This window comes from Manacus candei, unplaced genomic scaffold (assembly GCF_025592945.1).
Source record: "Manacus candei isolate 608988 ecotype Guabito, Panama unplaced genomic scaffold, ASM2559294v1 h1tg000129l, whole genome shotgun sequence".
Lineage (NCBI taxonomy): Eukaryota > Metazoa > Chordata > Aves > Passeriformes > Pipridae > Manacus > Manacus candei.
In genome coordinates, this window is record NW_026138177.1 from 378,465 (window position 1) to 405,784 (window position 27,320).

Consider the following 27,320-nt stretch of genomic DNA (forward strand, 5'->3'; position numbering starts at 1 on the left):
ACGCTTGGATTATTGCCACGGCCACTTCTAGAATTGTTAAGAGGAGTAGAATTGTTCTAGTTAGAAGGGACACGGTAGGTGTCCTAGTTAGGACAGCTGAGATCAGTTCATCATGGTGGGTGTAACCCAAAACTGTATTCTATAGCCTTCCATGTCATTTCCCAGAAACTAGACTATTGTTGTCAATAGACCATTCGCACCCTCTGCCCATAGAGCATGGTGGGTGTAACCCAAAACTGTATTCTATAGCCTTCCATGTCATTTCCCAGAAACTAGACTATTGTTGTCAATAGACTATTCGCACCCTCTGCCCATAGAGCATGGTGGGTGTAACCCAAAACTGTATTCTATAGCCTTCCATGTCATTTCCCAGAAACTAGACTATTGTTGTCAATAGACTATTCGCACCCTCTGCCCATAGAGCCTGACTCCTCAGGCTATAAACTAGGTGTTAAGAGGCCTGTGAGATAGAAGGATGTTTCTGTCCTCACACCCTTTGTGAACTCCCTGCCCTGAGGGGAGTACCAAGCATTCCTGCCTGAACTGGAGGATATATAATCTTGGAGTTTTGGAACATTTTGGAACCCACTCGTGGGATCCAGAGGACGGCTGCATCTCATCGCTCTCAACCAGACTTAGACCACCACTGGACTGCGATCACCAGTTCTGGCCAGACTGCAGCAGCTCTCCCACCAGCAGGTTCTTCCCCTCTCCCTTTACTTTGGACTCAAACAGGGCCCAAGGAACACCACTTTGTTCAGGCCCCAGGGTACTGGGTTATACATTTGGGTTTTTGTGGGTTGAGACCAATTGTTTGTTTGTATTATTGTACTTACTGTATTATTTTAATAAATTGTTATTCTGACTTATAATCTCTCCTTTGAGTTGGGTTCATTCCCCCTGCTGGTTAACTTTTAAACCAGCACAGTAGGTATAATGGGAAGGAGGACGGTAGTGGCTGTTGAAATGAGTTGGATGAGCAGGTGTCCTGCTGTGAGGTTGGCTGTGAGGCGAACTCCTAAGGCTAAAGGGCGAATGAGAAGGCTTGTTGTTTCAATTATGATGAGGGCAGGAATTAGAGGTGTTGGGGTGCCTTCTGGTAGGAGGTGTCCAAGGGAAGCTGAAGGTTGGTTTCGTAGGCCTGTTAGCAGGGTGGCAAGTCATAGAGGGAAGGCGAGGGCTAGGTTTATTGATAGTTGGGTAGTAGGTGTGAATGTGTAAGGTAGGAGGCCTAATAGGTTAATTGTTAGAAGTATAATTATGAGTGATGATAGGATTAGGGCTCATTTATGGCCTTTTTTGTTTAATGGGGTTATTAGTTGTTTTGTGATTAAATGGAGAAATCAGAGTTGAAGAGTTGAAAGACGATTTGTAACTCATCGATTGCCAGGAGAAGGAAGTAATAGGGTTGGGAATAACAGTGAGATGAGGATAAGGGGGATTCCGAGGAGGGTTGGGCTTATGAATTGATCAAAGAAGCTTAGGTTCATGGTCAGTTTCAGGAATGGGTTTTTATAGTGGGTAGTGTTTTGTTGGAGGGTGAGTTAGTTGGGGTAAATAGTAAGAGTTTAGGTTGAAGGATAAGAGAAAAAGTGAATCATGAAGTTAGTATGATAAAAAGTCAAGGTGCAGGGTTTAGTTGGGGCATGTCATTAAGGAGGGTGAATAATCCTCTTTCTCTAGCTTAAAAGGCTAGTGCTGGTTCATAGCTTCTTAATGATTAGGATGTTAGAAGTGAAGATCAGTTTTCGAAGTGTGTTAGAGGGGCTGATTCTACTACGATAGGTATGAAGCTGTGGTTGGCTCCACAGATTTCTGAGCACTGACCGTAGAAGATTCCAGGACGGGTTGTGATAAAGGAAGTTTGGTTCAGTCGTCCTGGAATTGCATGGGTTTTTACACCAAGGCTAGGAACAGCTCAGGAGTGGAGAACGTCATCAGCTGTAACAATAATTCGAATCGGGGATTCTATTGGAATGACGATGCAGTTATCAACTTCTAGGAGGCGGAAATGACCGAGTGGTAGATCCATAGTTGGTAGTATGTAAGAGTCAAAAGATAAATCTTTAAAGTCTGTATATTCGTAGGATCAGTATCATTGGGGGCCAATAGCTTTGAGGGTGAGGTCAGGCTCATCGATTTCGTCTATCATGTAGAGGATTTGAAGGGATGGGAGGGCTAGTATAATTAGGACAATGGCAGGTAAGATTGTTCAGACAAGTTCTACTTCTTGTGCGTCGATGGTGTTGGAGGATAGTTTTTCTATAAGTATAAGAGCTAGTAAATACAGGACTAGGCTACAAATGGCTAGTGCGACTATTAGGGCGTGGTCATGAAATTCAATAAGTTCTTCTATAATAGGGGATGAAGCGTCTTGAAAACCAAATTGAGAGTGGTTGGCCATGGAGTTGGGATGGGATGTACTGGGTTTTCACCTGTGATTTAGTCTTGACAAGACTATGTAATGATTTTACTAACAACCCATAAGAAAGAAGCATGAGTGGTTTGATGCGGTTGGCTTGAAACCAGCTTATGAGGGTTCGATTCCTTCCTTTCTTGTACTTGGACAAAAGCTGGTTCTTCAAAGGTATGGTAGGGAGGAGGGCAGCCGTGAATTCATTCAGTGTTTGTGGAGGTAAGTTCTGGTTGCACTACTTTCCGTTTGGATGCGAAGGCTTCTCAGATAATGAACATTAGTATAATTACAGCTACTATGGAGATGAGGGAGCCGATGGAGGATAGGGTGTTTCATAGGGTATAAGCATCTGGGTAGTCTGAGTATCGTCGTGGTATACCAGCTAGGCCTAGGAAATGTTGTGGGAAGAATGTTAGGTTGACCCCAAAGAATATTACTCCAAAGTGGGCTTTAGCTCATGTAGAGTGAAGGGTGTAGCCAGTGAACAGTGGGAATCAATGTGTGAAGCCAGCAAAAATGGCGAATACTGCCCCCATAGATAATACATAGTGGAAATGTGCAACTATGTAGTAGGTGTCGTGCAGGGCGATGTCTAGGGAGGAGTTGGCAAGAACGATGCCTGTTAGTCCACCAATGGTGAAGAGGAAAATAAAGCCTAGGGCTCATAGTATGGGCGGGTCTCATTTGATTGTTCCACCGTGTAGGGTTGCTAGTCAGCTGAAGACTTTAATGCCAGTGGGGATTGCAATAATTATGGTGGCGGATGTGAAGTAAGCTCGGGTATCTACGTCCATTCCAACTGTAAATATGTGGTGAGCTCATACGATAAAGCCCAAGAAACCAATGGATAATATGGCTCAGACTATGCCTATGTAGCCAAAGGGTTCTTTTTTACCGGCGTAGTAGGCTACAACATGGGAAATAATTCCGAACCCTGGTAGGATAAGGATGTAGACTTCTGGATGGCCAAAAAACCAGAATAAGTGTTGATATAAAATTGGGTCTCCGCCTCCTGCGGGGTCAAAGAATGTAGTGTTTAGGTTTCGATCTGTTAGAAGCATTGTAATGCCAGCAGCGAGGACTGGTAGGGAGAGGAGAAGTAGAACTGCAGTAATTAGGACGGATCAAACGAATAGAGGGGTTTGGTATTGTGAGAGAGCAGGTGGTTTTATATTGATTGCTGTGGTGATAAAGTTGATTGCCCCAAGGATGGATGAGACACCTGCCAGGTGAAGGGAGAAGATGGCAAGGTCTACTGATGCACCGGCGTGGGCTAGATTTCCGGCTAGGGGTGGGTATACTATTCATCCTGTTCCGGCCCCGGCTTCTACTGTAGAAGATGCTAGAAGAAGTAGGAAGGATGGAGGAAGTAATCAGAAGCTCATGTTATTTATTCGTGGAAATGCTATGTCGGGGGCACCAATTATTAATGGTACTAATCAGTTACCAAACCCTCCGATTATAATAGGCATTACTATTAAGAAAATTATAACGAAGGCATGTGCGGTGACGATTACATTGTAAATTTGGTCATCACCTAAAAGGGTGCCTGGCTGTCCTAGTTCTGCTCGAATGAGGAGACTAAGGGCTGTGCCGATTATACCAGCTCATGCGCCAAAAATAAGGTAAAGTGTGCCGATATCTTTGTGGTTAGTGGAAAATAGTCAACGGTTGATGAAAGTCATAGGTAAGATGGCTGAGTGTAGAAGCGTTAGGCTGTAGTCCTTTTTACAGAGGTTTGATTCCTCTTCTTATCGATTCTGTAGTGAAGTTCATGTTGAGTTGCAAGTTCATTGATGTGCATTAAACATGGGCCGGGATCTAGTAGACAGAAGCCTGTTGGTTGGGGCATTTAGCTGTTAACTAAAATTTTATGGGATCAAAGCCCATCTGTCTAGGGGGAGGTTCTAGCTTAATTAAAGCATCTGAGTTGCATTCTGGAGATGCAGGTTAGTATCCTGTGTACCTTAACAGAAACTAAGAGGGATTAGCCCTTGTTTAAGGCTTTGAAGGCCTTCGGTTTAAATAACCTAAGTTTCTAAGGGATTGCGAGTACTATGGGAGATAGCGGTAGGAGTATAATTGATAAGGAGGTAAAGGTTGTGGTTAGGGTGTTAGTTGGTTTGTTAGTTTGTCATTGTTTTATGTAGTTAGTGAAGTTTGGGGGTAGTGTGATGGTTGCACAGTAGGCCAGTCGTAGGTAGAAGAAAAGTCCAAGTAAAGAGAGTAGGGTAATAGCTGTGGCTACTACTGTTAGTTCTTGTTTTGTGAGCTCTTGAATAATTAACCATTTGGGTAGGAATCCCGTTAGGGGAGGAAGACCTGCAAGGGAGAGGAGAGTGAGCATAAGGATTGTGGTTAGTGATGGAATTTTGGTTCATGTGGATATAACAGTGGATAGTTTTAGGGTATTGGTTGTGTTAAGGATGAAGAAGATGGCGGAAGTTGTTACAGTATATAGATAGAACGTAATTAAAGTCAGATTGGGGTTATAGTTGAGAATAATAGTTATTCATCCTAGGTGTGCGATAGATGAGAAATAAAAAGATTTTCTCTCTACTTCCTGGCCACTTCATGGGAAGCAGGGCTTCACCACACAGAGAAGCCACTCAGAAGGCATGTATTGTAAAAAAATGGATTTTCCCCCTTTCCTGTTCCTTTCCTGAGCTCTTGTAGCTGAGCCGATGCCATATATTCTGCAATGTCCCTTTGGTCCATTTGGCTCAACTGACCTGTCTGTATCGCCTTCCATGATCTTGCCCCCGATTCAGGGGAGGAAGCTGACAATGCAGATGCTGCACCAGCCCTGCTCAGCAGTTGCCAAAGCACTGGTGTGATTAACCCCTTTGTAACTCCCAATGCAAAGCACAGCACTGTGACGCCTGCAGTGAGAAAATGAACTCCAGCTCAGACAGACCCAACACATGTGGGATTCTGAAATGTCTCAGGGTTCCTTTGGTTCCACGATGCCCCTCTCAGACCTGGCAGTAGAAAAATAAATCAAAAAATTGAGAAGAAATCATCTTAAAGTCATGCTAAGCCTGTCTTCTACAGTCCAGAATCTATATATGTGTGACTGCAGATACTTGGGATGAGGGTAGATGCTCAGAGGAATTCATGGGTTTGATCTAGGGAACCTGTCCCAAAGTTTTCACTGCCTTTTCCTCCTTGGACATTTCCTGATGCCCGGAGGAAGCTCATGTCCAACAGCAGCAGGCGACCCTTGTATAACAAGGAATGAATGATGCTCCTCGTGCGGTGGTGAGACAAAGAGAAGTTTATTCAAAATTCCCACTCTTAAATCCCTGCGTACCATGTGACTTCTTCAGCCAATAGAGTTATATGTGACTGCGCATGTCCCCTCGGGCCCATCGCCCTGGCACATCCCCTGTGCATCCAGACACGCCTCCCACATATCCCCTCTCTCTAATATCTTAAAGAAGTCACAAAAAGCAGTGCAAAAAACAGTGCAAACAACCAGAACATTGTAAACTACCAAGCTTCGCAGCGACCCAGCGCATTGCTTCGCTTAGCTTCTTAACTCTAATATAAACCTTTTAAAACCTTATATTCCTTTAGGGTAGTGCAACTTGGATAATTATTTTATTAACTTGGGGCCTTTAGCCCAACTGTGTGTAAACTATAACTTTTATTAATCTGAGGGTTTTTTAATAACTGGGGATTTCAAACTTTATTCAAGAAACAGGGTAAGCATATCAAAACTCAATTCTTTCAAGGTGACCTTGTGGTGTAGGTAATGTGGTCTTGTGAGGTATTCTGTGTTTTTATGTTTTCCAGTCACACAACTCTCTTATTCATTCACTCATCTCACACACCACGGCCGTCATCATTCACGCATACACATACACACACCAATATTTGCAGTTTGCTTGTCACCACATTGGTCATTAATATAAACCGAAACATAACATAACTGTTTTTAAACTCCTGAGTTATCTGGTTCCTGCAGCTGTGATTGTGTATCCAAATAGGGCTTTACACACCTGGAGGGAATCCACTTCAGTTCTTTTCCTGTTGCCACACAAGCGTAACCTCTCCCCCAAGTCAGAAGATCTAAAGGTCCTGTCCATTGTCCCGAGATCAAATCTTTTACCATGACTAATGGCCTGGGAGAGGCAAACGCCTGAGATTTGTGCTGCTTCTCATATCTGCTTCTTTCAGCACTGTCACAATTTAAAAAATTGATAACATATGTGGCTTTCCACAAACGTTCTTGCGGACTGTATAGCTTCTCCCCCCCTCTTTGTTTTATTAGCATCTCTTTCAGTGTGCGGTGTGCCCTTTCTACAATTGCTTGTCCCGTAGGTGAGTGTGGAATTCCTGTACTATGTGAAATTCCCCATTCTGATAGGAAATTCCTTACCTTTTCAGAGACGTATGCTGGTCCGTTATCGGTCTTAATCTGTTGTGGAGTGCCAAGGGTAGCAAAACAGCTTAGCCAGTGTCTTATTACATCCTTGGCTTTCTCACCTGTGTGTGCTGTAGCAGTGATGTACTGTGAATGTGTGTCTACAGTTACATGTACATATTTCAAGGGGCCAAATTCTGGGATGTGTGTAACATCTGTTTGCCATATCTGATTGGATATTAACCCTCTGGGGTTAACACCTTCCTGAGATGGCATGGGGGTAATTTTTTGACAATCTGGACAAGTCAATATGATATCTCGGGCCTGATTGATAGTAATTTTGAATTGTCTCTTTAGAGAGCGTGCATTCTGGTGGAAAAATGAATGGGACAATTTTGCTTGCTCAAGGGTCCTAGGTACTGTGTTGAACATTGCTGCTTTGTCAGCTTCTCGGTTCCCTTCAGCTATTGGCCCTGGCATGTCAGTGCGAGACCTGATGTGCATTATATAAAAATCAAACCTTCTGTGATTGACAAGGAACCAAATACAACGCATTTCAAACAACAAATGAGGGTTAGAAACATCCCGAAGAAATGAACATTCTAGACGTGAAACTAGCCCTGCAGCATAACAAGAATCAGTGACAATATTAACAGGTTGTTCAGAAAACTTTTCCAAGGCAATACAAATGGCAGCCAGTTCCAGAACCTGCACAGAGCATTGGTTCATGGTCTGTACTTTTTGTTCCCATTGTCCGGTATCAGGATTTATCCAAGTCACTGCAGCTTTCTGTGATCGCCCAGATGCATCTGTAAAAACTGTGAGGCCTTTTACTGGCTCACTTCTGCATCTAGTCGTGGTTCTTAAAGGCAAATTACCGATTTCTGCCCAAAGTTTGTGCTTAGGGAGATTAACTGAAATGTTACCATCAAAACCTGCTAAGGTAGCTTGGAACTCGGTGTCCCCAGCTAGCATCCAAGCTAAATTGTCCTTCGTGGCTGGAATGTAATGACCGCTGGATCCCTTCCATCTAGTTCCTGTAATCGAACTCTGCCTTTAATAACAAGCTTAGCAAACGTTTCATTAATTGTCCATACAGTTTTAGGTGGGGTGTGGGGCAGAAATAGCCATTCTAGAACCAACAGTGGGTCCTTTTCAGTCTGGTCCCACTGGAATAAGACTGCAAATGGCTGGTACCTGCTGGGAATTAAGGCCAGGCAGATTTGCAGTTCAGGATCTCTCCTTCTGCTCTGCCTAGATTCGATCGCCTTGGCACAGATGTCTAACACCTGTTTGGCCTCTGCTGTCAGAGCCCTATTAGACGTCAGATCAGAGTCCCCCTTTAGTAACACAAAGAGAGGGTGTAGCTCCTCTGTGGTTAAGCCTAGAACAGGCCTTAACCAATTAATAGCTCCCAGGAGTTTTTGCAACTCATGTAAGGTTAAAGTGTCTTTTACCTCGAGCTGCAGCGGCTGTGGGGAAATCTGTTGTTGCGTGATTCTCCATCCAAGATAGCTCCAGGGCTGCCATCGCTGGATTTTCTCTTCTGCAACCTGTAAGCCTGCTTCTTGGACAGCATCAGTTAAAGCAGTAACAACAATTTGCAGTTCATTTTCTGTGGCCATGCTTATTAAAATATCATCCATGTATTGGTAGATTATTGCAGAGGGAAAACGTTTTCTGACGGGTTGAATAGCATTTGCAACTACTGTTTGGCATATGGTTGGACTGTTCTTCATCCCCTGAGGGAGAACAACCCAGTGATACCTTTGCATAGGCTGTGAGTTGTTTAATGCTGGAATAGAAAATGCAAACCTTGGGGCATCCTCGGGGTGCAGGAATATGGTGAAAAAGCAGTCCTTTAAATCAATTATTGTCAGAGGCCAGTTCGCTGGGAGCATAGCAGGTGAGGGTAATCCTGGTTGCAATGCCCCCATAGACTCAATGACTGCGTTTACTGCTCTGAGATCCTGAATCATCCTCCATTTGCCAGTTTTTTTGGGAATGCAAAATACAGGAGTGTTCCAGGGACTATTTGTTGGCACAATGTGTCCTGCTTCCAATTGTTCCTCTACAAACATCTTTAAATGTTCAAGCCTTTCTTTTTTCATGGGCCATTGGTCTACCCAGACCGGCTGGTCACTTTTCCAGACCAGCTTAATCGGTGCTTGGGACGGCTGACCAATGGCCCCTATTGAAAAACCTGGTTGCTTGCAGGAGGAATTTGCATTACTGTGCCAAACTGTGAAAGTATATCACGTCCCCACAGAGAGCAAGGGATCGGGGCTATGAATGGAGCTACCTTTGCTACTTGCCCCTCTGGTCCCAAGACAGTGAGTACTTGAGCACTCTGTCTGGGTCTTTGTGTGCCTCCCACCCCTTGAATGGTTGCAGCTGGGCAAACAGTAGGCCAGTCAAGTGGCCATTCGGAGTCCTTTATGATGGAAACATCGGCTCCCGAATCCAAAAGGCCTGTAAATCGGTGCCCATTAACCTGGCACGTCATGAGCAGCTGTGCTGATAGATGACTGCTGCCCAGTAAACTTGTGGTTGTCCCGTGCTGCCAAAGGCCCCTGAACCCCGCTCTCTCCCCCCCTCCCCTGCAGGCAACGTACTGTATAAGGGGATTAACTGAGCAAGCTTCTGTCCTTTCGGGATGAAGCAGGGGGGTGAAGGGGTCCATGCCATTATCAGAATCTCGCTATGAGAATCCGAGTCTATTACACCTGGCAGCACAAACAAACCCATTCTGGTGGTAAGGACCTTCCAATCAGCAGTGCATGTACCCCTGGATTAAGGGGACCCCGATGTCCAGTCGGGATTAGCACCACCTCAGTGGAAGTTATGAGGACTGTGTCCCTGTTGGATAAGTCCAGCCTAGCGCTGGCTGATGTGGCGGGGCACAGATCGCTGGCTGGGGTGCAGGGGTACAGAGCGCTGGCTGAGCTGGGGGGGCACAAATCGCCAGCCTGTTCCCCTGTGTCGCATGTGATTGCTGTACCGGGGCGTGCGACAGCGCCCCTCGCCTCCAGTTTTTTGGCATCCTCCTTGCTTTGGGTTGCTTTCGAGGTGCCAATGCTAGAGGTTTCTGAGGGCAGTCCCTTTGGAAATGGTCAGGGGCCCCACAAATGAAACAACCATCTTTGGGTCTGACCCCCTGCTGTGTCCTTAACTGAGTACTCAGTGCTACTGCTAGCAAATCTGATTGATGTGTTAAAGAACCCACCTCTTGGCAGGCACGAACTAATTCTGAGATACTGCAAGTTTCCCTCTTAGGAAGGGTTTGCAGAACTCTTTTACAATCCACATTAGCATTTTCGAAAGCCAGTCTTCTACTAAGGATTTCCCTGGCTTCCTCATTTTCAATCTGCCTATCCAGAGCAGATTGCAGCCGATCTAGGAATTTTGTGTAAGGTTCTGTTGGGCCCTGTATTATTTTGGTAAATGACAAGTTTGCATCTCTGTCTGATGTAGGTAATTTTCTTATTGCCCGCATGGCATGTTTTGCTATTACCTCGTATACCTCTCTATTGTAACCGGTTTGAGCATCTATGGAACGATAGTTCCCATCCCCTGTGAGTTGGTGTGCTGATACCCCTGCTTGTGGGTCATTAGCATAAGCAGAACAGATTTCTCTAAAATCGTTCAGCAATACATTGTACTGTGTGTTAGAAAGGCTTATTTGTAACAAGGTTCTCCAGTCATGAGGCATGAAGATGTATGTGGAACTTAGTGACTCTAAAAATGCAAGCGTGTTAGGGGATGATACACCAGTTTCTCTCATTAACTGTCTTAGTTCTTTGGTTAGTTCATGTGGTAATGGTTGGAACCTGCGGCTTTGACGTGGACCAATAATTACTGGACATGCTTGTATAACTTGTAAGTCCCCAGTACGCAATGCCTCTTCTCTGCATAAAGCCCACCTATCAATTGTACCTTCTCGGTATGTTGCTTCATCCCTTGCCGGCGGAGCTATCCCGAAATCCCCCTCCTCCTCCCCCCATTCCTCCCATTCCCCCCCCCTGCAGCTCCGGCGAAAGCGGCTGTCTGTGGGTGGGTGGTGGTGGTGGTTGGGGAGTACGGCGTGGGGGCGGGGAAGGACGGGTCGGTGTCCGAACCGCGTGGCAGGCGAGATGGTGGTGCCCGCTCCTGGGCGCGTACTCGGCGTTCATGCGCGGGATGGGTTGGCGAGTAAGCTGGGCTAGCCCCCCCACTCCCGTCACGGGACCCCCTGCTGCTGTCCCACTGACTGGAACCTCGCATCTGGGGCCCCGCTCCCTCCCGCCGGTCCGTGTCCCTTGGGCTCCCGGTTCCCTTCCCCAGAGTTGAATTGTGAACGGCTCCACCCCCTCCCCCTGCCGAGCTTTGTGAGTTCAAACTGCGGCGCGTAAAAGTGGGGCTGCTGCTTGCAGCCTGAGTGGGGGTGTATGTGTTCGTCGTTCTTTGGTGGGATCTGCTTAATGCAGTCATTATAGCTTGCCAGGCTGGGTAAGCATTGTTTGCTTGGGAATCCCCTCTCTGAGCCTTGAGTTTGATAAGATTGCCTATTTTGTCCCATATGTGAATGTTGAGGGCTTCAACCAGAGGTAGTTCTGGTACGGCTGCTTTAATGAGCCGCACCAACTCTGATAATTCAACCCTTGTAACCTGAACATAGTAAGGATTCAGCAGAGCAGCCAGTGCTTCGGTGTCCTGTGATACTTCGGTAGGGAAAAAATTTCCCATGGTACCTTTGTGTCTCGGCACTGCTGGGGTGCGCTGCTGAAGAGGGTCTGTCGGTTTGTTGATTTGTGTTGGCTCACTGTCGGTTGGGCTGTGGCGTCCCGTCGGCGGCGGCTGATGTCCCGGTGCAGGCGGCAAGCGGCAAGCGGCGGAGGCAGGCACGGGCAGCTGTAGCGACGGACGCGGGGGCTGGTTGTAGAGGCGGCGGCTTGGGGCTGCAGGGATCGGCGTGTGCGGGCTGCAAAGCGGCGAACGAAGCGGCGGCGCTGGCGGCGGCGTCTCAGTCACGTGGCGGCGGCTCGGCGTGGTCCCGGCTCCGTCTCCGGTGAGCGCGGCGTTCGCAGCGTCGGCAGCGGCGGCTCCAGGGGTTCCTGCGGTTCACTGGGCGGCGCGGGGGTCGGGGGCGCGCTGTGTCGGAAGGCGCGGCGCGGCGCCTCGGTGAAACCCGCGCGGTCTGAATACGGTGCAGGGGCTTTTTGCTGGCAGTGCTTTTTAAGCACGCCGCAGGGTCAGTCAGCAGCGGTGAGCAGGCGGGGAGCCACGGCCAGTTTCTGCTGGACAGAAAACTGGAGCGGGGGCTCCGCGGGGGTCAGCGGTGGCTGGGGTTGCTAGGACGCGGCAGCGGCAAGCTCCTTGCACGTGGTCCACACAGTCGGTAGCGAAGAGTCGCTTTACCGGATGACCGACACTCAGGGGACTAACAGGCGATCTTAAGGTGCTCCGCGGCTCGTTCTCCGAGCTGCAGGCAGGCTTTCGCCCAGAGAGCAGTCTTAGACGTGCGGGGTGTGTCCCAGTCACTCACCGCTTTCGATGTTGCGTTGACCCTCTCCGCTCTCTCCAGTGGCTGCTTTGACCTCTCGGTTTCTTCCTTAACTCTTTCTTCTCTTCTTCCGTGCACTATCAGAGTTACAGTCTGGAATAAATCGCCGTGTGCTACGTCTGCGTCTTCTTAGTTTAGGCAAGGTTACGCTGCGAGGATGAAAAAAGGTTAATCGTCCAAAGGTACAAGGGCCTCCTACAGCCTTTCCCGGAATACCTTTCCATGCTCTTTGTCCACAAATGAGAAACAGATCATGTGGGAGACCTATTGCATCAGATCCAGGAATAAATTGTTTTTGCAGAGTCTCATTGCACCAAGCTGATGCGTTCTGGTAAATATCTCTAAGAAAAACTGTCAACTCCTGGATATGTGCAGTTTGCTAACACGGTCTCATTATATAGAGTTCCCCACCAGTAGTTATCAATGGGTACTCCAACCAGACAGGTGCGAAAAGGACTCGTGGGAGTTACCATGGACACACATATCACATCCATCTTCGTCACATTGGCCAGGGTGGTCCACACATTGACATCTAAAACAGAAGTCAGCAAAGAAGCAAAGTATAGCTGATATCTTTCTGGAAGGTACAGTTGGGTCTGGAAAAGGCCCTGCTGCTCTGCACCCTCAGGGGAGAAACCAGCTCCTGGCGGCTGTTGGATTCCATCCCACCGCGTGGTCCATGGTTGGACCATGACACTGGTGAATGACTCGAACAGTGTATTGATGAAGTGTCATTTCTAAAAATGTAAACAACATAACAACTGAGTAACAGTGAAAATACAGACAATAATATAATCATGTCCATCCCCAGTGAGGAGATCTAAGTGGATTACAGTGATCATTTACTTGGAGTCAACAGTACTTGAGATAATCTTTTCCCGGTTGGCAGACCTAGTTTCCAAGTTTGGACAGGTGAACAGGTGTGTCCAATCGTATGGGCCCGGACAACACAATGAATCTCAGGAATTTCTGCAAAATAGAAAGTCTAGTACAACAGAACTTCTCATTTCAGAATTTTATAGTCTGGATTCATCTTTAACTCCTTCCCTTACTAATGAATCCCCAAGCTAAACTAATCTCCACAATAAGCTTACTCCTAGGAACCTCAATCACAATTTCGAGTAACCACTGAATAATAGCATGAGTCGGCTTAGAAATTAACACTTTAGCTATTCTTCCATTAATCTCTAAAAGCCACCATCCACGAGCCATTGAAGCCTCTACTAAATACTTTCTAACTCAAGCAGTCGCATCTATGCTACTTTTACTCTCCAGCATGACCAATGCATGATTCTCTGGCCAATGGGACATCACCCAACTAACCCACCCCATATCATGTATACGACTAACTATTGCAATTTCAATTAAACTAGGTTTAGTCCCATTTCATTTCTGATTTCCAGAAGTTCTTCAAGGCTCAACTATAACAACATGCCTCCTACTAGCCACAGTCATAAAATTTCCACCAACCACACTATTCTACCTAACATCCCCCTCACTCAACCCAACTCTCCTATCTTCGATAGCTATTGCTTCCGCAGTCCTAGGTGGCTGAATAGGACTTAACCAAACCCAAACTCGCAAAATTTTAGCTTTCTCATCTATCGCACACCTAGGACGAATAACTATTATTCCCAACTATAACCCCAATCTGACTTTAATTACGTTCTATCTATATACTGTAACAACTTCCGCCATCTTCTTCATCCTTAACACAACCAATACCCTAAAACTATCCACTGTTATATCCACATGAACCAAAATTCCATCACTAACCACAATCCTTATGCTCACTCTCCTCTCCCTTGCAGGTCTTCCTCCCCTAACGGGATTCCTACCCAAATGGTTAATTATTCAAGAGCTCACAAAACAAGAACTAACAGTAGTAGCCACAGCTATTACCCTACTCTCTTTACTTGGACTTTTCTTCTACCTACGACTGGCCTACTGTGCAACCATCACACTACCCCCAAACTTCACTAACTACATAAAACAATGACAAACTAACAAACCAACTAACACCCTAACCACAACCTTTACCTCCTTATCAATTATACTCCTACCACTATCTCCCATAGTACTCGCAATCCCTTAGAAACTTAGGTTATTTAAACCAAAGATCTTCAAAGCCTTAAACAAGGGCTAATCCCTCTTAGTTTCTGTTAAGGTACACAGGATACTAACCTGCATCTCCAGAATGCAACTCAGATGCTTTAATTAAGCTAGAACCTCCCCCTAGACAGATGGGCTTTGATCCCATAAAATTTTAGTTAACAGCTAAATGCCCCAACCAACAGGCTTCTGTCTACTAGATCCCGGTGCATGTTTAATGCACATCAATGAGCTTGCAACTCAACATGAACTTCACTACAGAATCGATAAGAAGAGGAATCAAACCTCTGTAAAAAGGACTACAACCTAACGCTTCTACACTCAGCCATCTTACCTATGACTTTCATCCGTTGACTATTTTCCACTAACCACAAAGATATCGGCACACTTTACCTTATTTTTGGTGCATGAGCTGGTATAATCGGCACAGCCCTTAGTCTCCTCATTCGAGCAGAACTAGGACAGCCAGGCACCCTTTTAGGCGATGACCAAATTTACAATGTATTCGTCACCGCACATGCCTTCGTTATAATTTTCTTTATAGTAATGCCTATTATAATCGGAGGGTTTGGTAACTGATTAGTACCATTAATAATTGGTGCCCCCGACATAGCATTTCCACGAATAAATAACATGAGCTTCTGACTACTTCCTCCATCCTTCCTACTTCTTCTAGCATCTTCTACAGTAGAAGCCGGGGCCGGAACAGGATGAACAGTATACCCACCCCTAGCCGGAAATCTAGCCCACGCCGGTGCATCAGTAGACCTTGCCATCTTCTCCCTTCACCTGGCAGGTGTCTCATCCATCCTTGGGGCAATCAACTTTATCACCACAGCAATCAATATAAAACCACCTGCTCTCTCACAATACCAAACCCCTCTATTCGTTTGATCCGTCCTAATTACTGCAGTTCTACTTCTCCTCTCCCTACCAGTCCTCGCTGCTGGCATTACAATGCTTCTAACAGATTGAAACCTAAACACTACATTCTTTGACCCCGCAGGAGGCGGAGACCCAATTTTATATCAACACTTATTCTGGTTTTTTGGCCATTCAGAAGTCTACATCCTTATCCTACCAGGATTCGGAATTATTTCCCATGTTGTAGCCTACTACACCGGTAAAAAAGAACCCTTTGGCTACATAGGCATAGTCTGAGCCATATTATCCATTGGTTTCTTGGGCTTTATCTTATGAGCTCACCACATATTTACAGTTGGAATGGACGTAGATACCCGAGCTTACTTCACATCCGCCACCATAATTATTGCAATCCCCACTGGCATTAAAGTCTTCAGCTGACTAGCAACCCTACACGGTGGAACAATCAAATGAGACCCGCCCATACTATGAGCCCTAGGCTTTATTTTCCTCTTCACCATTGGTGGACTAACAGGCATCGTTCTTGCCAACTCCTCCCTAGACATCGCCCTGCACGACACCTACTACATAGTTGCACATTTCCACTATGTATTATCTATGGGGGCAGTATTCGCCATTTTTGCTGGCTTCACACATTGATTCCCACTGTTCACTGGCTACACCCTTCACTCTACATGAGCTAAAGCCCACTTTGGAGTAATATTCTTTGGGGTCAACCTAACATTCTTCCCACAACATTTCCTAGGCCTAGCTGGTATACCACGACGATACTCAGACTACCCAGATGCTTATACCCTATGAAACACCCTATCCTCCATCGGCTCCCTCATCTCCATAGTAGCTGTAATTATACTAATGTTCATTATCTGAGAAGCCTTCGCATCCAAACGGAAAGTAGTGCAACCAGAACTTACCTCCACAAACATTGAATGAATTCACGGCTGCCCTCCTCCCTACCATACCTTTGAAGAACCAGCTTTTGTCCAAGTACAAGAAAGGAAGGAATCGAACCCTCATAAGCTGGTTTCAAGCCAACCGCATCAAACCACTCATGCTTCTTTCTTATGGGTTGTTAGTAAAATCATTACATAGTCTTGTCAAGACTAAATCACAGGTGAAAACCCAGTACATCCCATCCCAACTCCATGGCCAACCACTCTCAATTTGGTTTTCAAGACGCTTCATCCCCTATTATAGAAGAACTTATTGAATTTCATGACCACGCCCTAATAGTCGCACTAGCCATTTGTAGCCTAGTCCTGTATTTACTAGCTCTTATACTTATAGAAAAACTATCCTCCAACACCATCGACGCACAAGAAGTAGAACTTGTCTGAACAATCTTACCTGCCATTGTCCTAATTATACTAGCCCTCCCATCCCTTCAAATCCTCTACATGATAGACGAAATCGATGAGCCTGACCTCACCCTCAAAGCTATTGGCCCCCAATGATACTGATCCTACGAATATACAGACTTTAAAGATTTATCTTTTGACTCTTACATACTACCAACTATGGATCTACCACTCGGTCATTTCCGCCTCCTAGAAGTTGATAACTGCATCGTCATTCCAATAGAATCCCCGATTCGAATTATTGTTACAGCTGATGACGTTCTCCACTCCTGAGCTGTTCCTAGCCTTGGTGTAAAAACCCATGCAATTCCAGGACGACTGAACCAAACTTCCTTTATCACAACCCGTCCTGGAATCTTCTACGGTCAGTGCTCAGAAATCTGTGGAGCCAACCACAGCTTCATACCTATCGTAGTAGAATCAACCCCTCTAACACACTTCGAAAACTGATCTTCACTTCTAACATCCTAATCATTAAGAAGCTATGAACCAGCACTAGCCTTTTAAGCTAGAGAAAGAGGATTATTCACCCTCCTTAATGACATGCCCCAACTAAACCCTGCACCTTGACTTTTTATCATACTAACTTCATGATTCACTTTTTCTCTTATCCTTCAACCTAAACTCTTACTATTTACCCCAACTAACTCACCCTCCAACAAAACACTACCCACTATAAAAACCCATTCCTGAAACTGACCATGAACCTAAGCTTCTTTGATCAATTCATAAGCCCAACCCTCCTCGGAATCCCCCTTATCCTCATCTCGCTGTTATTCCCAACCCTATTACTTCCTTCTCCTGGCAATCGATGAGTTACAAATCGTCTTTCAACTCTTCAACTCTGATTTCTCCATTTAATCACAAAACAACTAATAACCCCATTAAACAAAAAAGGCCATAAATGAGCCCTAATCCTATCATCACTCATAATTATACTTCTAACAATTAACCTATTAGGCCTCCTACCTTACACATTCACACCTACTACCCAACTATCAATAAACCTAGCCCTCGCCTTCCCTCTATGACTTGCCACCCTGCTAACAGGCCTACGAAACCAACCTTCAGCTTCCCTTGGACACCTCCTACCAGAAGGCACCCCAACACCTCTAATTCCTGCCCTCATCATAATTGAAACAACAAGCCTTCTCATTCGCCCTTTAGCCTTAGGAGTTCGCCTCACAGCCAACCTCACAGCAGGACACCTGCTCATCCAACTCATTTCAACAGCCACTACCGTCCTCCTTCCCATTATACCTACCGTGTCCCTTCTAACTATAACAATTCTACTCCTCTTAACAATTCTAGAAGTGGCCGTGGCAATAATCCAAGCATATGCCTTTGTACTTCTTCTAAGCCTTTACTTACAAGAAAACATTTAACCCTTGATGACACACCAAGCCCACTCATTTCACATAGTAGACCCAAGCCCTTGACCCATTTTTGGAGCAGCAGCCGCCCTCCTCACTACCTCTGGGTTAGCCATATGATTTCACCACAACTCTATTCAACTCTTTCTCCTAGGCCTACTCTCTATAATCCTAGGGATACTCCAATGATGACGTGACATCGTACAAGAAAGCACATTCCAAGGCCACCATACCACTACAGTCCAAAAGGGCTTACGTTACGGAATAATTTTATTTATTACATCTGAAGCATTCTTCTTCCTAGGATTCTTCTGAGCATTCTTCCACTCCAGCTTAGTCCCCACTCCAGAACTCGGAGGACAATGACCTCCTATAGGAATCAAACCTCTCAATCCAATAGAAGTCCCCCTACTAAACACTGCTATCCTCCTAGCCTCAGGAGTCACTGTCACATGAGCACATCACAGCATTACAGAGGGCAATCGGAACCAAGCTACCCAAGCCCTACTTATAACCGTCCTATTAGGATTCTACTTTACAGCACTTCAAGCAATAGAATATTATGAAGCTCCATTCTCAATTGCCAACGGAGTCTATGGATCAACCTTTTTCGTCGCCACAGGATTTCATGGTCTCCACGTAATCATTGGATCCTCCTTCCTCTTGATTTGCCTCCTCCGCCTCGTAAAATTCCACTTCACATCCAACCACCACTTTGACTTTGAAGCAGCGGCCTGATACTGACATTTTGTTGACATTATCTGACTGTTCCTCTACATAACAATCTATTGATGAGGATCTTGCCCTTCTAGTATATTAATTACAATTGACTTCCAATCTCTAAAATCTGGATCAAAACCAGAGAAAGGCAATTAACATCATCCTCTTTATATTCACAATTTCTCTATCACTATGTATTATCTTAACTTCACTAAACCTTTGATTAGCTCAAATAAATCCAGATTCAGAAAAATTATCCCCATACGAATGTGGTTTTGACCCACTGGGCTCTGCCCGCCTCCCATTTTCAATCCGATTCTTCCTTGTCGCAATCTTATTCCTCTTGTTCGACCTAGAAATTGCCCTCCTACTGCCCCTCCCATGGGCTACTCAACTCCTCTCCCCCCTTACTACCTTAACATGAACCTCCACAGTCATTCTCCTCCTCGCACTAGGGCTAATTTATGAATGAATTCAAGGGGGCTTAGAATGAGCAGAATAACTTCAGAAAGTTAGTCTAGCAAAGACAGTTGATTTCGGCTCAACAAACCACAGTCCTACCCCGTGACTTTCTCAATGACCTTTCTGCATTTAAGCTTCTACTCTGCCTTCACCCTAAGTAGTCTAGGACTAGACTTTCATCGAATACACCTAATTTCTGCCCTGCTATGTTTAGAAAGTATAATACTATCAATATACATTGCCCTCTCCATATGACCTATTCAAACCCAAACAACATCCCCCACCTTAATGCCCATTCTCAGCCTGCGAAGCATTCTCAGCCTGCGAAGCAGGCGCCGGTCTAGCAGTCCTAGTAGCTTCCACCCGAACTCACGGATCGGATCATTTACACAATCTAAACCTTCTACAATGTTAAAAATTATTCTCCCCACAGTCATATTACTCTCCATGACCCTCTGATCTCCTCCAAAATTCCTATGACTCAATGTCACCTCGCACGGCCTCTTAATTGCAACAGCTAGCTTACAATGACTTCCTTCAACCTATTACCCTAGCAAAAACCTATCACCATGACTTGGAACTGATCAAATTTCATCCCCCTTATTAGTTCTATCTTGTTGACTTCTACCTCTTATAATCCTGGCAAGCCAAAATCACCTTCAACAAGAACCTCCCACACGAAAATATATTTTTACCATAACCATAATCCTCACCCAACCATTCATTATCTTGACCTTCTCAGCCTTAGAACTGATATTATTTTATATCGCATTCGAAGCTACCCTAATCCCTACCCTAATTCTAATCACACGATGGGGTAGCCAACCAGAACGTTTAAGTGCTGGAATCTACCTCTTATTTTAGACACTATCCTCTATCTTCACACCCAAACAGGAACTATACACATCACTATAATAAAACTTTCACACTCATCTCTTACAAACTCCTGAACAGGCCTCATATCAAGTCTAGCCCTATTGCTCGCTTTCATAGTGAAAGCTCCCCTTTACGGACTACACCTATGACTCCCAAAACCCCATGTAGAGGCACCAATCACAGGATCCATACTCCTAGCTGCGCTCCTCCTCAGACTTGGGGGATACGGCATTATACGTACCTCAGTAATTACAAACTCCCTATTAGACTACCTCTACTACCCATTTTTAACCCTAGCCTTATGAGGGGCACTAATGACAAGCTCCATCTGCCTACGCCAAATCGACCTTAAGTCATTAATCGCCTACTCCTCAGTAAGCCACATAGGTCTAGTCATTGCCGCAACAATAATCCAAACCCACTGATCCTTTTCAGGGGCCATAATCCTAATGATTTCACATGGACTCACCTCTTCCATACTATTTTGCCTAGCTAATACAAACTATGAACGCATACATAGTCGTACTCTCCTTCTAACACGAGGCCTACAACCCCTTTTACCTCTAACAGGAATCTGATGGCTCCTAGCCAACCGAACAAACATAGCCCTTCCTCCTACCACTAACCTGATAGCTGAATTAACTATCATAATTGCACTCTTCAACTGATCCACCTTCACCATTATCCTAACCGGAGCCACAACTCTACTAACTGCAGCCTATACCCTCTACATACTCCTTATAACCCAACGAGGTCCAACTCCAACCTATATTACAACCACCCAAAATTCAAATACACGAGAACATCTCCTTACAACACTTCATATCCTACCCTCCCTCCTCCTCATCCTAAAACCAGAGCTAATCTCAGGAATTACCACATGCAAGCATAGTTTTAACCCAAACATTAGACTGTGATCCTAAAAATAGAAGTTAAACTCTTCTTGCCTGCCGAGGGGAGGTTTAACCAACAAGAACTGCTAACTCTTGCATCTGAGCCTAAGACCTCAGCCCCCTTACTTTTAAAGGATAATAGCAATCCACTGGTCTTAGGAGCCATTCATCTTGGTGCAAGTCCAAGTAAAAGTAATGGACTTCCCATTAATCCTCAACACCTCTATATTCTTGACCCTGGCTACCCTCTCTATACCCATCCTACTCCCCCTCCTATCCAAAAACTACCTAAACTCTCCAACAACCATCATACACACTGTTAAAACTTCCTTCATAGTTAGTTTAATTCCCATAATCCTCTCCATCTACTTAAATATGGAAAATACCACTTTCTATTGAGAATGAAAATTTATTGCGAACTTCAAAATCCCTTTTAGCCTTAAAATAGACCAATACTCCTTAACGTTTTTTCCTATTGCACTATTCGTAACATGATCTATTCTTCAATTTACAACATGATATATAGCCTCAGAACCCCACACCACAAAATTCTCTCTTTACCTTCTAATCTTTCTCATTGCAATACTCATCTTAATTATCGCTGATAACATATTCCTCTTATTTATCGGCTGAGAGGGAGTCGGAATTATATCCTTCCTCCTGATTGGATGGTGACACGGTCGAGCAGAAGCCAACACCGCTGCACTTCAAGCCGTACTTTACAACCGTATTGGGGATATTGGACTAATCCTCTGCATAGCATGACTGGCATCCTCAATAAACACTTGAGAAATTCAACAGCAATCCTCCCCAAACCAAATATCCCTTCTCCCTCTCTTAGGGCTCATCCTAGCCGCCACAGGTAAATCCGCCCAATTTGGCCTGCATCCATGACTCCCAGCAGCTATAGAAGGGCCAACCCCTGTATCTGCCCTACTCCATTCCAGCACAATAGTAGTTGCTGGAATCTTTCTACTTATTCGCACTCACCACATATTATGTAACAACCAAATTGCCCTAACTATGTGCCTTTGTATAGGTGCCCTATCCACCCTATTTGCCGCTGCATGCGCTCTTACCCAAAACGACATCAAAAAAATTATTGCTTTCTCTACATCCAGCCAACTAGGACTAATAATAGTCACTATTGGCCTAAATCTACCTCAACTAGCCTTCCTACACATCTCTACGCATGCATTCTTTAAAGCCATACTCTTCCTTTGCTCTGGGTCTATCATTCACAGCCTTAACGGTGAACAAGACATTCGAAAAATAGGAGGATTACAGAAACTACTCCCTACAACTACCTCATGCCTGACAATCGGAAATTTAGCTCTCATAGGAACACCATTTTTAGCAGGGTTTTACTCAAAAGATCTCATTATCCAAAGTCTTAACACCTCCTATCTAAACACCTGAGCACTCCTCCTAACCCTCGTAGCTACAGCTTTTACTGCAACTTACAGCCTACCTATAGCCCTACTAGTACAAACTGACTACACCCGGATTCCCTCCATTACTCCCATCAATGAAAACAACCCAGCAGTCACAAACCCAATTACTCGTCTCGCTCTCAGAAGTATTATAGCTGGTCTATTAATTACCTCTTATATCTCCCCTACAAAAACCCCTCCTATAACCATACCACTGGTCACAAAAACCACTGCTATCATTATTACAACATTAGGCATCATTCTGGCATTAGAACTATCAAAACTCACACATACCTTCTCTGCCCCCAAACAAAATATCACTATAAACTTCTCCAGCACTCTAGGATATTTTAACCCCCTTATACACCGCCTCAGCTCTACTAAACTCCTAAACAACGGCCAGAACATTGCATCCCATTTAATCGACCTATCCTGATATAAAAAAATAGGCCCAGACGGACTAGCGACCCTTCAACTCAAAGTATCCAAAATCTCAACTACTCTACACTCCGGACTAATCAAAACCTATCTAGGATTCTTCGCTCTATCTATCTTAATTATAATCTTATTTACACAGAATTAAGAATTAATGACCCCTAACTTACGAAAACATCACCCCCTTCTAAAAATAATCAACAGTTCTTTAATTGACCTCCCAACACCACCAAACATTTCCGCCTGATGAAACTTTGGATCTCTTCTTGGCATCTGTCTAACAATCCAAATCACCACTGGCCTCCTACTAGCAATACATTTTACAGCGGATATCACCCTGGCATTCACGTCCGTCACCCATACATGCCGAAATGTTCAATTCGGCTGACTAATCCGAAACCTCCATGCAAACGGCGCCTCCTTCTTCTTCATATGCATTTACCTACACATTGGACGAGGATTCTACTATGGTGCCTACCTATATAAAGAAACCTGAAACACAGGAGTTATTCTCCTCTTAACTCTAATAGCAACTGCCTTCGTAGGATATGTCCTCCCATGAGGCCAAATATCATTCTGAGGCGCTACAGTAATTACTAACCTATTCTCAACAATTCCTTACATTGGCCAAACACTTGTAGAATGAGCTTGAGGAGGATTCTCAGTTGACAACCCTACACTTACCCGGTTCTTTGCCCTCCACTTCCTCCTCCCATTCTTAATTGCAGGTCTCACCCTCATCCACTTAACTTTCTTACACGAAACAGGCTCAAACAACCCCCTAGGTATTTATTCAGACTGCGACAAAATCCCATTCCACCCCTATTTCTCAATAAAAGATATTCTAGGCCTTTTGTTCCTCCTCATTCCTCTAATAACACTTGCCATATTCTCACCCAACCTCTTAGGAGATCCAGAAAATTTTACACCTGCAAACCCATTAGTAACACCTCCCCACATTAAACCTGAGTAGTACTTCCTATTTGCATATGCCATCCTACGATCAATCCCCAACAAATTAGGAGGAGTCCTAGCCCTAGCCGCCTCCGTCTTAATTCTATTTCTAGCCCCATTCCTCCACATATCAAAGCAACGAACTATAACCTTCCGACCTCTCTCCCAACTTCTATTCTGAATCCTAGTAACAAATTTTTTAATCCTTACATGAATCGGTAGCCAACCAGTCGAACATCCATTTATTATCATTGGACAACTCGCCTCAGCTACCTACTTCACAATCATTCTCATCCTATTCCTCATTACTAGTCTCCTAGAAAATAAGATACTCAACCTCTAACCACTCTAATAGTTTATAAAAAACGTTGGTCTTGTAAACCAAAGACTGAAGGCTGCCCCTTCTTAGAGTTTTCCAAAAAATATCCAAGCACCCCCCAACTTTCCAATCAACACGTACATCAAGGGGAGGGATCCCCTCCTCCCCCCATACCCTACGGTATGTATTGCTTTGCATAGCATCCTCCACCACATTAGACATAACATGCATGTAGGAAAATCTGACATACTATTATTGCAAAAACCATCCAAATTTCCATACTATCTCCCATACAATCCAAAACTTGTCATTCACAGATCTAGGCACATTCCCACACAAGGACATGACATGTCATGTTCTAGGAATAATCCCGCCAAACGAACTAAAACCTAAGGCTGCTAATTTTCGCATAAAATCCTTCTCAATACGAGGAACGTCACAGAACCTAAAATCCATGGTCCATGGACCACTCACCATTTAACCTTGCTCTATGTACCAACCAAGAAGTGCTGGGTTATTTATTAGTCATACTCCTCACGAGAAACCAGCAACCTGGCATTAGTAATGTTTATCATGTCCAGCTTCAGGTGTATTCTTTCCCTTTCCACCAATAACCCACTCTCATAACTTGCTCTTTGTCGCCTCTGGTTCCTCGGTCAGGGCCATAACTTGCTTAATTTTCCTAAACTTGCGCTCTGTTACTAATGGTTGGGGATGTTCGGCCAACCTGGACCTCGTGATCGCGGCATTTTCTCTCTTCTAAACTTTTGGTTTTTTTTTTTGGGGTAGATCTCATTAAGCCCTTCAGAGTGCTCTGCCAGGGGGCTCCCATATATGGTTGACATGGACCCCTTATGGTCGGCGAGCGGTTTTCTCACTTTCGCGTGAAAATTAATGATATGGTTTCAAGTGTTATTCGGTCTCATACTGTTGCACTGATGCACTGTCACGTGCTGTTGGCTTGGTTTTTCCATTACGTCTCTCATCAAGTTGCAATTTAATTAATGTACGCCAGACATATTTTTTGTCATCAATTTCACAAAAAATGACAAAAATTTTGTCATTTTTTGCAATGATCTAGGGACTTTCCCTCTATTCATCATTAATTTTTGTTTTTAAATTTTTTAACAAAAATTTCAAATTTTACAAACTTTCCATTCCCCTAATTTTCCAATTAAGACATTTGCATCATCAATTTGTTAAATTTTTTTAACACACTTTAATCTACCCCATCATTTCCTTTTATCATTCATTTGTTCATTTGTTTGTTTACACTTTAATCTACCCCATCATTTCCTTTCATCATTCATTTCTTCATTTGTTTGTTTACACTTTAATCTACCCCATCATTTCCTTTCATCATTCATTTCTTCATTTGTTTGTTTACACTTTAATCTACCCCATCATTTCCTTTCATCATTCATTTCTTCATTTGTTTGTTTACACTTTAATCTACCCCATCATTTCCTTTCACCCTCTTACCTCCCCAATTAATCGCCCCCACTACTCTAACTAATATTCCACCCACATACACCTTTAACAGTTGGTCCCAAACTTTTTTCCAACCCTTCAGAAAAAAAGGAATCAAACCTTTATCACCAACTCCCAAAGCTGGCATTTTCATTAAACTATTCTCTGAACCACACCTCCTTAAACCGCCCGAATTGCCCCATGAGACAACCCTCGTACAAGTTCTAGCACAACAAACAACGTCAGCAACAGACCCCAGCCTGCAAATAAAAATTGTCCCACCCCCCAAGAATAAAACATAGCCGCTCCCTCAAAATCCAACCGAATAGATAAAACACCCCCACTATCCACCGTGTTTATCCCCAACCACTCTAACTCAGATAGCCCTATAATAAACACCCCACCCCCCAACACTAAAACTAACCCAGCACCATACCCAACAACCTGCCAGTCCCCTCAGGTCTCAGGAAATGGATCTGCTGCCAATGAAACCGAATACACAAAACCCACTAACATCCCACCTAAATATACCAGAAATAACACTAGTGATACAAAAGACACCCCCAAACTCATTAACCATCCACACCCTACAATAGACGCCAACACTAACCCCACTACTGCATAGTATGGAGAAGGATTGGAAGCAACTGCTAGTCCTCCCAAAATAAAACTAACACTTAAAAATAGTATAAAGTACGTCATAACAATTCCTGCTTGACCTCTATCCAAGACCTTTGGCCTGAAAAACCATCGTTGTAATTTCAACTACAAGAACATAAACCTTAACAAACCCGCCCACAACACTACAATCCTGCCCCTTTCTACTCTTCTAACTTCTCAACAACACATTTTTGTTATCCACTAGAACTACTTCTCCAACCACTAAACAAATCCTAAATCAATATCAACTATTACTACAACTAAAACAAGCACAAATAATAATCACTATGCCTATAACAACCTTAGTCCTTGTAGCTTACAATAAAGCATAACACTGAAGATGTTAAGACGGCTATTACACATACCCAAGGACAAAAAAGACTTAGTCCTAACCTTACAGTTAGTTCTTGCCAAATATATACATGCAAGTATCCGCATCCCAGTGAAAATGCCCTCAGCACCTTAAAAAGACAGCAGGAGCAGGCATCAGGCACACCACTCCAATTGTAGCCCAAAACGCCTTGCCTAGCCACACCCCCACGGGTTTTCATCAGTAATTAATATTAAGCAATAAGTGTAAACTTGACTTAGTTAAAGCAACTTACCAGGGTTGGTAAATCTTGTGCCAGCCACTGCGGTCACACAAGAAACCCAAATTAACTTTATACGGCGTAAAGAGTGGTTTTTCATTATCACTTCAACTAAGACTGAAATGTAACCAAGCTGTTATAAGCACAAGATGCATCCAATACTCCCATAGAAATGATCTTAGCTTCATGATCAACAAAACTCCACGAAAGCCAGGACACAAACTGGGATTAGATACCCCACTATGCCTGGCCCTAAATCCCAATGCTTTCACCACTTAAGCATCCGCCTGAGAACTACGAGCACAAACGCTTAAAACTCTAAGGACTTGGCGGTGCTCCAAACCCACCTAGAGGAACCTGTTCTATAACCGAGAACCCACGATACACCCAACCATCCCTTGCCAAATCAGCCTATATACCGCCGTCGTCAGCCCACCCCTAAACTGAGGGTTT

The 27,320-nt window shown here is 44.4% G+C and overlaps 1 long non-coding RNA gene across 1 annotated transcript; it reads right to left on the bottom strand.

Moving 5' to 3' along the window:
• Positions 1-1,719: 1,719 nt before the first annotated feature.
• Positions 1,720-26,466, bottom strand: LOC127462529 (uncharacterized). Its single transcript, XR_007900475.1, has 2 exons — positions 26,179-26,466; positions 1,720-1,995 (listed from the first exon to the last, which is right to left on the bottom strand). It is a non-coding gene; the product is annotated as an uncharacterized LOC127462529 (long non-coding RNA).
• Positions 26,467-27,320: the final 854 nt, after the last annotated feature.